Below are 10,843 nucleotides of genomic sequence, written 5' to 3'. Positions count from 1 at the left end.
TTTGGACTCTTTGGTTCAGATTAAGAACCGTGACACAAATCGAGTCCGAACTGTAGCACGAGGTCCCACGCGGGCGCTGCTACAGTTTCTGGCGACTCTGCTGGGGATTTTAGAGAGCTTGACTCGAACTCGTGATATCCTGTTTTGATTTCGCTTATGTGTTTCTTTGCATTGCATGTGCATTGGTGCGCCTAGGAACACAGTGTTTGCCATCTGCCATTCCTGAACGGTTTGCCGGAGGCTTGTCTTGTCAAGACATGTCCATAAGGCTGATCGGCTATGGGCTCTGACAGCATGGGAACACAAACCCCGGTTTACCGGGGTACCCTTTTGACCATTCGACTTAGTGCATATTCGGAATCCATAGTGACCATTCCAAACTAGGACAGGTTGCTCACCCGATGTTAGGTTGTTTGAAACCGCTGTGTGCGTAGTGAAACCCTAGCTCCTGACAAAATAGGACAGGGAAACCCTACCCCAACATAGGGGTGTTTTGGCTCTCTCTTACTTGCTATGTGCTTTTAGAGTGTATCTCTATAGGAACGCATATACCAGTTTGCAAGTCTGGGTATCAGGCCTGTGGGCATCAGCATCAGCGTTTTGAGAATCAGTTATATCTGCGGGTATCCGGATTCAGTTTTGGGGACAGTGATTCTGAGGAACAGTGATCAGTAATAAAGTACAGTTGGTCGGCTACGCCCGTGTTTGATCAGTTTGGGCTGAAATGCTGTCTGTTTTTCCTTTGAAGGTTCAGAGAGTCAGAGAGGTGGTACAGAATAGCCAGTGTTCCCCCTTTGCTGAGGCGGGACTTATGATGGCGCAGAATTCAGAAGAGACTGTGGTTATGACAGCCACATTAGGTCAAGGAATCAGTTTGCAGGGCGAGATCGATGGTGGTGCACCACATTCGCCCAGGTTGCCTGTTGCGCACCCGGTCTGGGCCTCCCAGCTATACCAGGCTCGAGAGCCTACTACATTTGAACTGATGAGGATGATCGAAGATCTTCAGAGAACTGTGGCAGATCTGGCCTTTGGGGTTTTGGCCCCATCATCAACCACATCACGTACCAGGGAGTTCATGTCTAAAGGCTCCCCAACTTTGGGACGGGTTGCATTGGAAGAAGGCCGATCTCTTGACAAAGTGGAAGCGACTGGTAAGAACAAGGTAGGAGCAGGCAATGGTCCCCATGAACACCTTCAGTGGGATATTGAGGCTTTGAAAGCTGAGGGACTGAACAAAGAGCCAGTCCTCGCAGTTGTCACAAAAACTGTGGATGACACTTTTGCCACTCAGAATGAGAGCAGTCTGAATCAAGGGGCAAGCCGGGAGAAGCGCCTTTGTACCAGGAATGTTCCCCTCAGCCCTAATCCCGTGCTCGGAATAGATCAGCAAACCCAGTCAGCGCCTGCCAATCCCTTTGCTGGTGCATCCAGTAAAACTCCACAAACCTCAAAATATCCACCTCGAGGCCAGAGGGTGTTCGCACCACTGTACATGTCTCTATCAGCGGCCTTTAGGATCTTGATTAGAGAGGGGAATTTGAAACCCTTGGAGCCGCGACCACTGCCAGATAGACTTCCTTCCTCCCATGATCCGACCAAGTACTGTGCCTTTCATCAGCAAGTCGGCCACGTCACTGATGGTTGTTTCCGTCTTCGCCACGAAATACAAGATCTGATTGACAATAAGGTCATCGCCGCACCAACTCAGCGAAGTCTATCGTCATTGGATCAGTGAACCTGGGGGATAATATGATGTGATCGGGGGATGAACCACCTGTGGGTGGCGCTCGATTTACTCCAGATGTGGTGTATGGCACACACTATTTTGAGCATTTGTGAATGCTAGTTTTGTACATTCGGACTTGGGTATTGGGTCAGTCTTGTTGTGTTGTTTTGAGTCTGTTTTGAGTCAGTCCTTTTGTTTCAGGTCTGTCTTGTTGTATCGAGTCAGTCCTGTTTTGTTAAGAGTCGGGTGATTCCGGGGGTGTTACTTCGGATATCACTATTTTGCTTTGTGTTTGTCCTTTTGAGTCTGTTTCTGCCAAGGAGCCAGTTGTGCCAACAGATTTGAATGAACAGCAGTGATTTTCACACTCTTGTGTTTGCTTCTGCCGTGTGCCAGTTGTGCCAGAAGTATTGAATGGAATGACAGTGCTCTTCGCCTGCCTTTTCTGTGCCTTTGAAGTCATTGTAATGACCTAAGTTTTCCAAAACTTTTTTTCGAAACATTATGATAAAAACAAAGAGGAAGGAATTCCTTGGGTTTTGCAAAATTTAATCAATTGAGAGAAAGAGAGGCATGCTAAGCCCTTAATGATCGAAATCATGCTTGTTAGCGTGAGTACTGAGAAGGACTCTGGCTTGATCCAGACTGGTTTCACACTATCTTTAGCGCGAGCGATTTGTCGCTTTCTTAAAAACTTTCAAAAACAAAATGTTTTGCGCGGTCCTGCGAAGACCTGTGTGGAATCGCTCTTGAGATTGTGCAGCCTAGGATCGCTCTCAGCCTCGAGACTCAACCCCTTCGCTTCCAAACCTTGAACTTGAATTCAGAAGGTTCAAAGGTCAACTACGATGTGAGGCCTGTGTGGCCAGATTTGAAGCAGCCCTCGAACAAGAGGCCAGGAAAGTCAGATCAAAAAGATCAGAAGATCAGAATGAGCTTGCAAAGCTGGAACGGAAGTACCTCTCGAACTAGGGGCAAAAATGTCAGATATGCTCGAAGAGCTGAAGATGAGTCCTCTTGCAAATCAACAGCCACTCTCCTGGATACGGATGGCTTCGAAACCCTATAACCATTTGGCATGGACCAAGCTACACTTTTACCCTTGAGAGGCTCGCTGGGCCGAAAACCCGGAAGGGCGACCCAGGCAAAAGTTAGAGCAAGAAAAAGAAGAAAAAGAACAAAAAAAGAAAAAAGAAGAATAAAGAAAAAAGAAAAAGAAAAAGAAAAGAACAAAAAAGGAAAATCAATGAAAAGAAAAGAAATGAAAAGAATTGAAAAGAAAAGAAAAACAAAGCTCGCAAGGTCGAAAACCCGTAACGGGCGCCTTGGCAAAAGTTAGAGCCTAAAAAGGAGAGGTTAATACCCGAGTGTACCTTACCCCAAACTACGTAAGGCTTGATTCCCATGTTTGGGATACGTAGGCAACTTCATTCTGAAGTCCAGCCGTAAAATACTTCAAATTCAACTTGTGTCCATGTGATGGTTCTAGTCATCTTTGTCTTTTCTGTATCCGGGAGTTCGGTTGCAATCATCGCTCTGAGGACTGATTACAATACACTACGGGGCTATTTAGACAAGGGGCAACTTTCCGTTGCCATTCAACGCGCTGCGGTGCCGTGCAAACAAGGGGCAACTTTCCGTTGCCATGTAGCTCTCTTCGAGAAAGGGGCCAATTTTCCTCCAAATCCGAGGTTGTGCATCTCAAGAGTGGCTTCCGTGCTTGTTAAGCATTGGCCGTTTGTAAAAATAGTTTTTGAGAATTTTTACTGAAGTTGACTACTTTTCTCGAAAATTGTTCCATCTTTTCCAAAAACTGGACCATTTCTTGGACCTAAAAAAGGAAAATTTTCAGTGCTCATAGCCTGACTTGCATGATTTTCAAATCAAAAATCGAACAAGTGTGTTAATCTAACTCTCATATTGGTCAAAATTGTTTTCGTAGAAACCAAAACAAAAAATGGTCAAAATGATGAACTAGGGGCACAGTTGAGTCAGGCTTCCTGTCTTTCTCCCGTTGTCAATGCATCTGCTAGAAAGGGCACTCTACCTGCCAGAAAAGGGCACCACTGAAGCTGACCGCAAAAGGGTAGAAGGCTTTCATATCCTCCACGCAACGAGGTATCAAGCCAAGTGCGAAGCACGAACGGGAACGGATCAAGATATTCCACTCCTTTGTTTGGACAGATCTGATCATGTCCAAACTCCCCAGCAGAGCATCGTCAACCGATGTCAGCTACAGATCTGCTACCCGTCCAGTTGTAGCACAGCCCCTCTCTGGGAGAAACTCACTGTTGTGAACAAGAAGAAGAATCTAGCGGAATGCTAGGGGCAAGAGCCTACAACTTTCTGTTTATCCATCAACCACCCAGGGAAGGGATTTAAAATGAGAGATTGAAGAATAGAGAGATGTGCGCTGAGAGAAAAAGTGAGAAAAGGGCTTTTTCAGAAAAACAGAACTTGAGGGCCGAGTGATATGAGAACCACAAATAAGAAAGGGTGGGAAACACTACCCAAGGAAACAGGCTCCATGTGCACATTTGAGTCTTGTGTTTTATTTTGTCTGTCTCGATTCGTGTTTTGAGTCGCTTCGAGTGTTACTCAATGTGTTTAGGTTGTTTACCTTTGTTTTTCACTTATCGAGTCGTTTTGGCTGTGGCCAGTCGTCGGCTCAATACCCGGTTAAGAACTCATTTCTCAATTTCCAAAAAAAATCATCTTGTGCTCAGAGTGCTGTGCCATTCTCCACATTTGTGCAAAACAGTATTTGTTCTTTCATAAAACTGCAGGGTCCACCCCCGATAAGTGTGAACAGTAGAACAAGGGCCTATCTGAAGCTATGTAGGTTCCAGACTGCAAAGCAAAAGAAAAAAAGGAAAATTTGGAGCATCTTAGGGTGTTCCAGCTTTGGCAAGATCCGAGACTGCATTTCAGGTGCACCTTCCCAGACCTCGCCATTTCCCTGGAGTATGAGTGTATCTCGACCCCAAGTGTAAGCCTGCTTCAAGTCAGAATGGCAATTAAAGCAGCAGCAGATGTTATCTCTTGCCAACATAAACAGGGTGTGCCCTTTTTGAGCTGAGTCTGTTACAAAGTCCTCCAAAAGGTAAATTAGAGGCACCAGAGTACATGTTTGATACCCTTCCATTGCATAGAATGTGCACTTTCATATACACTTCTGTGACATTCGTGCCGCACATCGTTATGATTCATGCATAGAATATGCTTGCTTTCGATTCTGCATAGAATTTGCTTTCAATATTGTATAGAATATGCTCCTGTTTCTTGCATAGAAAATGCTCGTATCTTTTGCATAGAAAATGCACTCTTCCATACTTGCATAGAAAATGCACCGCATTTGCATAGAACATGCATTCACTCGCGCTATCATGCGCACCTTACTTGCACTTGTTAGTGCATTGTATTTTGTTCGCGCTATTTTGTGCATCGCACTTGTTAGTGCATTAGATTTTGTTCGCGCTATTTTGCGCATCGCACTGTTTTGTGCATTACATTTCCTTCGCGCTATTTTGCGCATCGCACTATTTTGTGCATTGCATTCACTCGCGCTATCATGCGCACCTTACTTGCACTTGTTAGTGCATTGTATTTTGTTCGCGCTATTTTGTGCATCGCACTTGTTAGTGCATTAGATTTTGTTCGCGCTATTTTGCCCATCGCACTGTTTTGTGCATTACATTTCCTTCGCGCTATTTTGCGCATCGCACTATTTTGTGCATTGCATTTGTTCGCGCTATCTTGCGCACCTTACTTGCACTTGTTAGTGCATTGCATTTCCTTCGCGCTATTTTGCGCATCGCACTATTTTGTGCATTGCATTTGTTCGCGCTATCTTGCGCACCTTACTTGCACTTGTTAGTGCATTGTATTTTCTTCGCGCTATTTTGCGCATCGCACTTGTTAGTGCATTACATTTTGTTCGCGCTATTTTGCGCATCGCACTATTTTTTGCATTGTATTGTTCGCGCTGTTCTGCGCATCGCACTGTTTTGTGCATTTCAAAGTTGTTCGCGCTATTCTGCGCATCGCACTATTTTTGTGCATTTCAAAATTCGTTCGCGCCGTTTTGCGCATCGCACTGTTTTGTGCATTTCAAAGTTGTTCGCGCTGTTCTGCGCATCGCACTGTTTTGTGCACCTCACTTGCATCTTACATGCATTCTATCGCGCTATCTTGCGCACCTCACTTGTACTTGTTAGTACATTGCATTGTTTTGAATACAAACCGGCTTCGCGTAGCGTATAAGTCCAACTTTCAAAATCGGCTTCGCGTAGCGTATAAGTCCAACTTTCAAAATCGGCTTCGCGTAGCGTATAAGTCCAACTTTCAAAATCGGCTTCGCGTAGCGTATAAGTCCAACTTTCAAAATCGGCTTCGCGTAGCGTATAAGTCCAACTTTCAAAATCGGCTTCGCGTAGCGTATAAGTCCAACTTTCAAAACCGGCTTCGCGTAGCGTATAAGTCCAACTTTCAAAACCGGCTTCGCGTAGCGTATAAGTCCAATCATCAAAGCCTTCCTGCATATCATTTGCATCCTGCCCCTGAACTACGCTGGTTTGATTCCTTGCAAAGGGATACGTAGGCAGCCTGCGGGCACAACCATTCATTCATTTGTATTTTGTTTGTCCAAGTCTTCGGCCTTGTCAAAAATAGGTCGTCTCTGGGCTTTGACATTCACTCCCGTCATTGTTATGACTTTCGAGTTCTGTCAAAGAGGGGCAACTGTAGACACCCCATTTTTGACCGTCCTCAAGACTTGGACGTCACTGTTTGAACACTCGGTGATTATCCATGTTTGTGTTCGTTTGGAGTTCCCGGAGGTCTCGGTTGCGCGCCTTGCCTCAGGATCCCCGAATTCGACCGTTAAGTGTCCGGTTTTGCACCAAACACTTGCATCTTGCCTTGGAGGGGCAGGGAATACCTTGTGAGGCATCCCCACACACCACCGACAGTAGCTTGAGGCCACTGGCTGGTTTTTTTGCCTCCATCGGCACTATAGTTTGCCGGTCGGCATACTTTTATGCCGGTCGGCACTTTTTGTTGCCGATCGGCACTAAATTTTGTCAAAGTGACATTTTTAGGCAGCCGACCACTATTCATCCACTTTGTGGAGATATTTTGTGCCAGCTGTGATAGCTGGCACCAACTCTGCCTCCCTCCATACACGTGTATGGAGGGATTGCCCTCTAACTAAGCTTGTTGTATAAGCTTTGCAAGAGGGGCCTCTATAAGAGGAGGCCTCTCCTCTTTGATCTTGGTTAGCAAAAATTAGGGCAAAAACCAGAGCATAGAGATATAGATATACCCTATCTCTATATCTCCCTCTCTCTCTCCCTTTGTGTGTGTTTCCTTGGCCTAAAGGTGAGTTTTACCTTACTTTTGCACCATTACACACACTATTACACATAGCTCCGAGATTGAGGGACTTGGGGGGTTGTTTCTTGAGTTTTTGGACTGATTTTGGTCAAAAGAAGAGGGCTAGACCATTTGTTCTTCAAAGGTTCTTCAAGGGTGAGCATCTTGCTTTATATTCCCCAAATTTGCAATAGATTTTTACCTATCTTGCTTGCTGTATTAGCTCTTGTGTATAACATAAAAAAGGCTTGTATTTTCATGCTTTAGAACTTTGATTAAGGTTGTTGTGTAGTTTGAGTGCAAACTCACCTTGCTAGGCCTTATTTGGTCCCTTTTATTGCCTCTTTGATAGGGCTTTGTTTGCTTGAGTGTGTTGGCCTTTTCACCACCAAAAACCAGTGGTTTTTCAGTATTAAAAAGGATGGTTTGAGGTCTTGCATAGGGGAGGGACACCCCTCTCCCTTCATTGTTTTGTTCCCTTGCCTTTTGGCTCAAAAGGGTAGCATGTGTGCTTGATCGTTTTTGGCCTCATTTCAGAATTTTTTTGGGTGTTTTAGGTCATATTTAACCTCTGTTTTGGGCCGGATTTGTGCCTCCTTGCATGCTTGTAGGACTTGCTTTGTATTGCTCCATTTTGCTTAGAAATGCATCTCAAGATTAGGCTATGATTTTTGCATGTGTTGGCTTGGTTCCATGAAGATGTTAGCATTATTTTTCCATGCTTAAGGTCTGTTGGCTATCAACTTGGCCATGCTTGACATGTTTGTTATGGTTACTTTGCATTTTGGCTTGAAAGCTTTGAGCATGTTGACCTCTAGCATGCATGGTTGTGATCATCCTCATGATTTGGCATCACTTAGGATCACTTTTCAGCCCAAGAATCATGCTTGTATGTGTGCATGCATAACCTCTTTCATGTCTTGAGGGTGTGCCCTTTTATGCCTACATTTAAGCCTTGGTGCATTTGCCTTCTTAGAAGCCACCTTAGCTGCCATATTAGGAGGGTTTGGAGTCCCTTTTTGCATGAAAATATTCTATTTTTATTTGTTTTAATCATGCCATGAGTGGTCATGTTGATGAGAGTGAGTGTCTCCCTTTTTGTGCCTTAACCGTAGGATTTTTGGCTTGCTTGTTGGCATGAACATTTGTCCACCTATCGGACACTTTTTGCCACTGTTTTGGGGTGGGTTAGGGTCTGCCACTTCATGGCTTAAAGCCCTCTTGCATGCTTATTTCATGTTTATCACATAATTGCTCCATTAAGTCATGTTTCATGTTGATCCCATTGCTCAAGTGGCCTTGATTTGCATTGCATTTGCACCTTGCATGCTTGGCATTACACATTTGTCATGTGGGTCGCATAGTACTTGTTGTGCCTTGCATCTTGGTATCATGTCGCATTTTGAGCCGTGTTTGCATAACATGCATTACATTACTTGGTTTGGGGTGTCAAACCAAGTTTGGGAATCAAGGGACATTCATACTTCAAGTGATGTAATGTGCCTTGATTCTCGGTCACCGAGGCCTTTGACTCCAACTTGATAAGGCTTTGGATCTCATTTGTTTGTTGCATGCATCTTTATATAAAATGGCAAATTTGATTCTTTGAGCCACCATGCACCATTGATGGCTCGAGAATCGAAGGACATGCTTCTTTGAGTCCAAAACATGATAGGAAGCATGACAATGCTCACATATGCCTGAAACCTCCATGCCATGCACTGCCTATTCTGTTTGCTGTCAAAACTGTCTTCTGCAGGAGGTTTATGCCGACCGGCAGAATTTAGTGCCGACCGGCAATATCTGAACGGCCGGTAAATCAAATTAGTGCCGATGGAGATCCTAGAGTGCCGGTGGGGATTCTGTCCGGTCGGTGGTGCTCTGCAATGTGTAAGGAACCTGCTCCAGGACTTTGGCAATTTTCAGAAAGACAGAGCAGGACAAACAGAGGTGGCAGGGGTATGGTACGGGTTTTTTTTGGGCAAGCCGAGTTCCGAGCACGCGTCGTTCGCGCATCCCGAGGCAGAGGCTGCGGCCACCCTCTTCTTTCTTTTACATTCTTTCTTTCAATTAGAAATTCTGTAATAATTTTATTCGCTTATCATTTGGACTGTAATATTAATTCAAACCCTCCGAGTGAGGGTAAATATGTAATAAGTGTGTGTGCGTGTGATGTATGTCTTCCAACCCCACTTCTTTCTTCCCTTTTATTTACCTGCTTATGATGGTAGATTAGGGCACATTTATTTTAGCATACCTTATGCTATGCATGCGTGCATTCATGCATTTGTTGACATGCATTAGGCTCGGTACATCACGCTAACTGCATTCGTACTTCAATTCAAAAATTGACTATGTGATAGTTGATCGCATTTCATATGCCATGTTTAGGGCTAGCCGAGCCTGCCTAGATCGCATTTTGCATGTGATGCATTAGCCACTTTTAACATGAACTAGGACATGCATGTTTGCTAACTAGTTTACTGTTTTGGCACGGAGTACGATGTAAGTATTTTTGCTTTAGCATCCAGCATGCGTGTGAGTGTTGCCATGACAGTATGCTTGCCATGCGGCTAAGTGCTTATATGAGATAAACTATTTGAATGCCTGTGGGTGAAGGTCGAATTGCTTAAATTGGAAGAATGCATTAAAACTGCGATTTTTAAGCCCACTAGATAGTGGCAAAACCATCTTTTCCAAAAGCCCACTTGAAGGTGGCAAAACCTGCATTTTAGCCTACTTACGAGTAGCAAACCATTTTCAAAACAAACATGAAATGTTTTGTTCCAATTTGGGCGATTTGGTCTATACTTGTTTGCTGCGCGCATAACATAGTAATTCTAGGCTAATAACCGGTTTAAGAACACATAAAGTTTTCAAAAACGGATATCACGGTTAGTAGAGGCCGGTCTTCGGACCGGGCGAAAGGGGGTGCTCATAGCTGACCTTCCCCGATCGTACCCAAGCTCCCGAGCCGAGACAACTCCGGTGATGACGGACATGTGGCCTTCGGCACCGAGTCAGGGTTTCCTAAATTTCCCCATTTTAAAAATATTTAGGTGGCGACTCTGTATCTGGCAAAGCAGTCCATGTTTGGCACTACTTTTTCAAAAAATCAGTTTCTCAAAACGATTTGCCAGATTTGGACTCTTTGGTTCAGATTAAGAACCGTGACACAAATCGAGTCCGAACTGTAGCACGAGGTCCCACGCGGGCGCTGCTACAGTTTCTGGCGACTCTGTTGGGGATTTTAGAGAGCTTGACTCGAACTCGTGATATCCTGTTTTGATTTCGCTTATGTGTTTCTTTGCATTGCATGTGCATTGGTGCGCCTAGGAACACAGTGTTTGCCATCTGCCATTCCTGAACGGTTTGCCGGAGGCTTGTCTTGTCAAGACATGTCCATAAGGCTGATCGGCTATGGGCTCTGACAGCATGGGAACACAAACCCCGGTTTACCGGGGTACCCTTTTGACCATTCGACTTAGTGCATATTCGGAATCCATAGTGACCATTCCAAACTAGGACAGGTTGCTCACCCGATGTTAGGTTGTTTGAAACCGCTGTGTGCGTAGTGAAACCCTAGCTCCTGACAAAATAGGACAGGGAAACCCTACCCCAACATAGGGGTGTTTTGGCTCTCTCTTACTTGCTATGTGCTTTTAGAGTGTATCTCTATAGGAACGCATATACCAGTTTGCAAGTCTGGGTATCAGGCCTGTGGGCATCAGCATCAGCGTT

This window comes from Camellia sinensis, chromosome 7, assembly GCF_055761805.1.
Source record: "Camellia sinensis isolate YWXY chromosome 7, ASM5576180v1, whole genome shotgun sequence".
In the NCBI taxonomy this organism is placed as follows: Eukaryota; Viridiplantae; Streptophyta; class Magnoliopsida; order Ericales; family Theaceae; genus Camellia; species Camellia sinensis.
Note: the sequence above shows the minus strand (reverse complement) of the source record.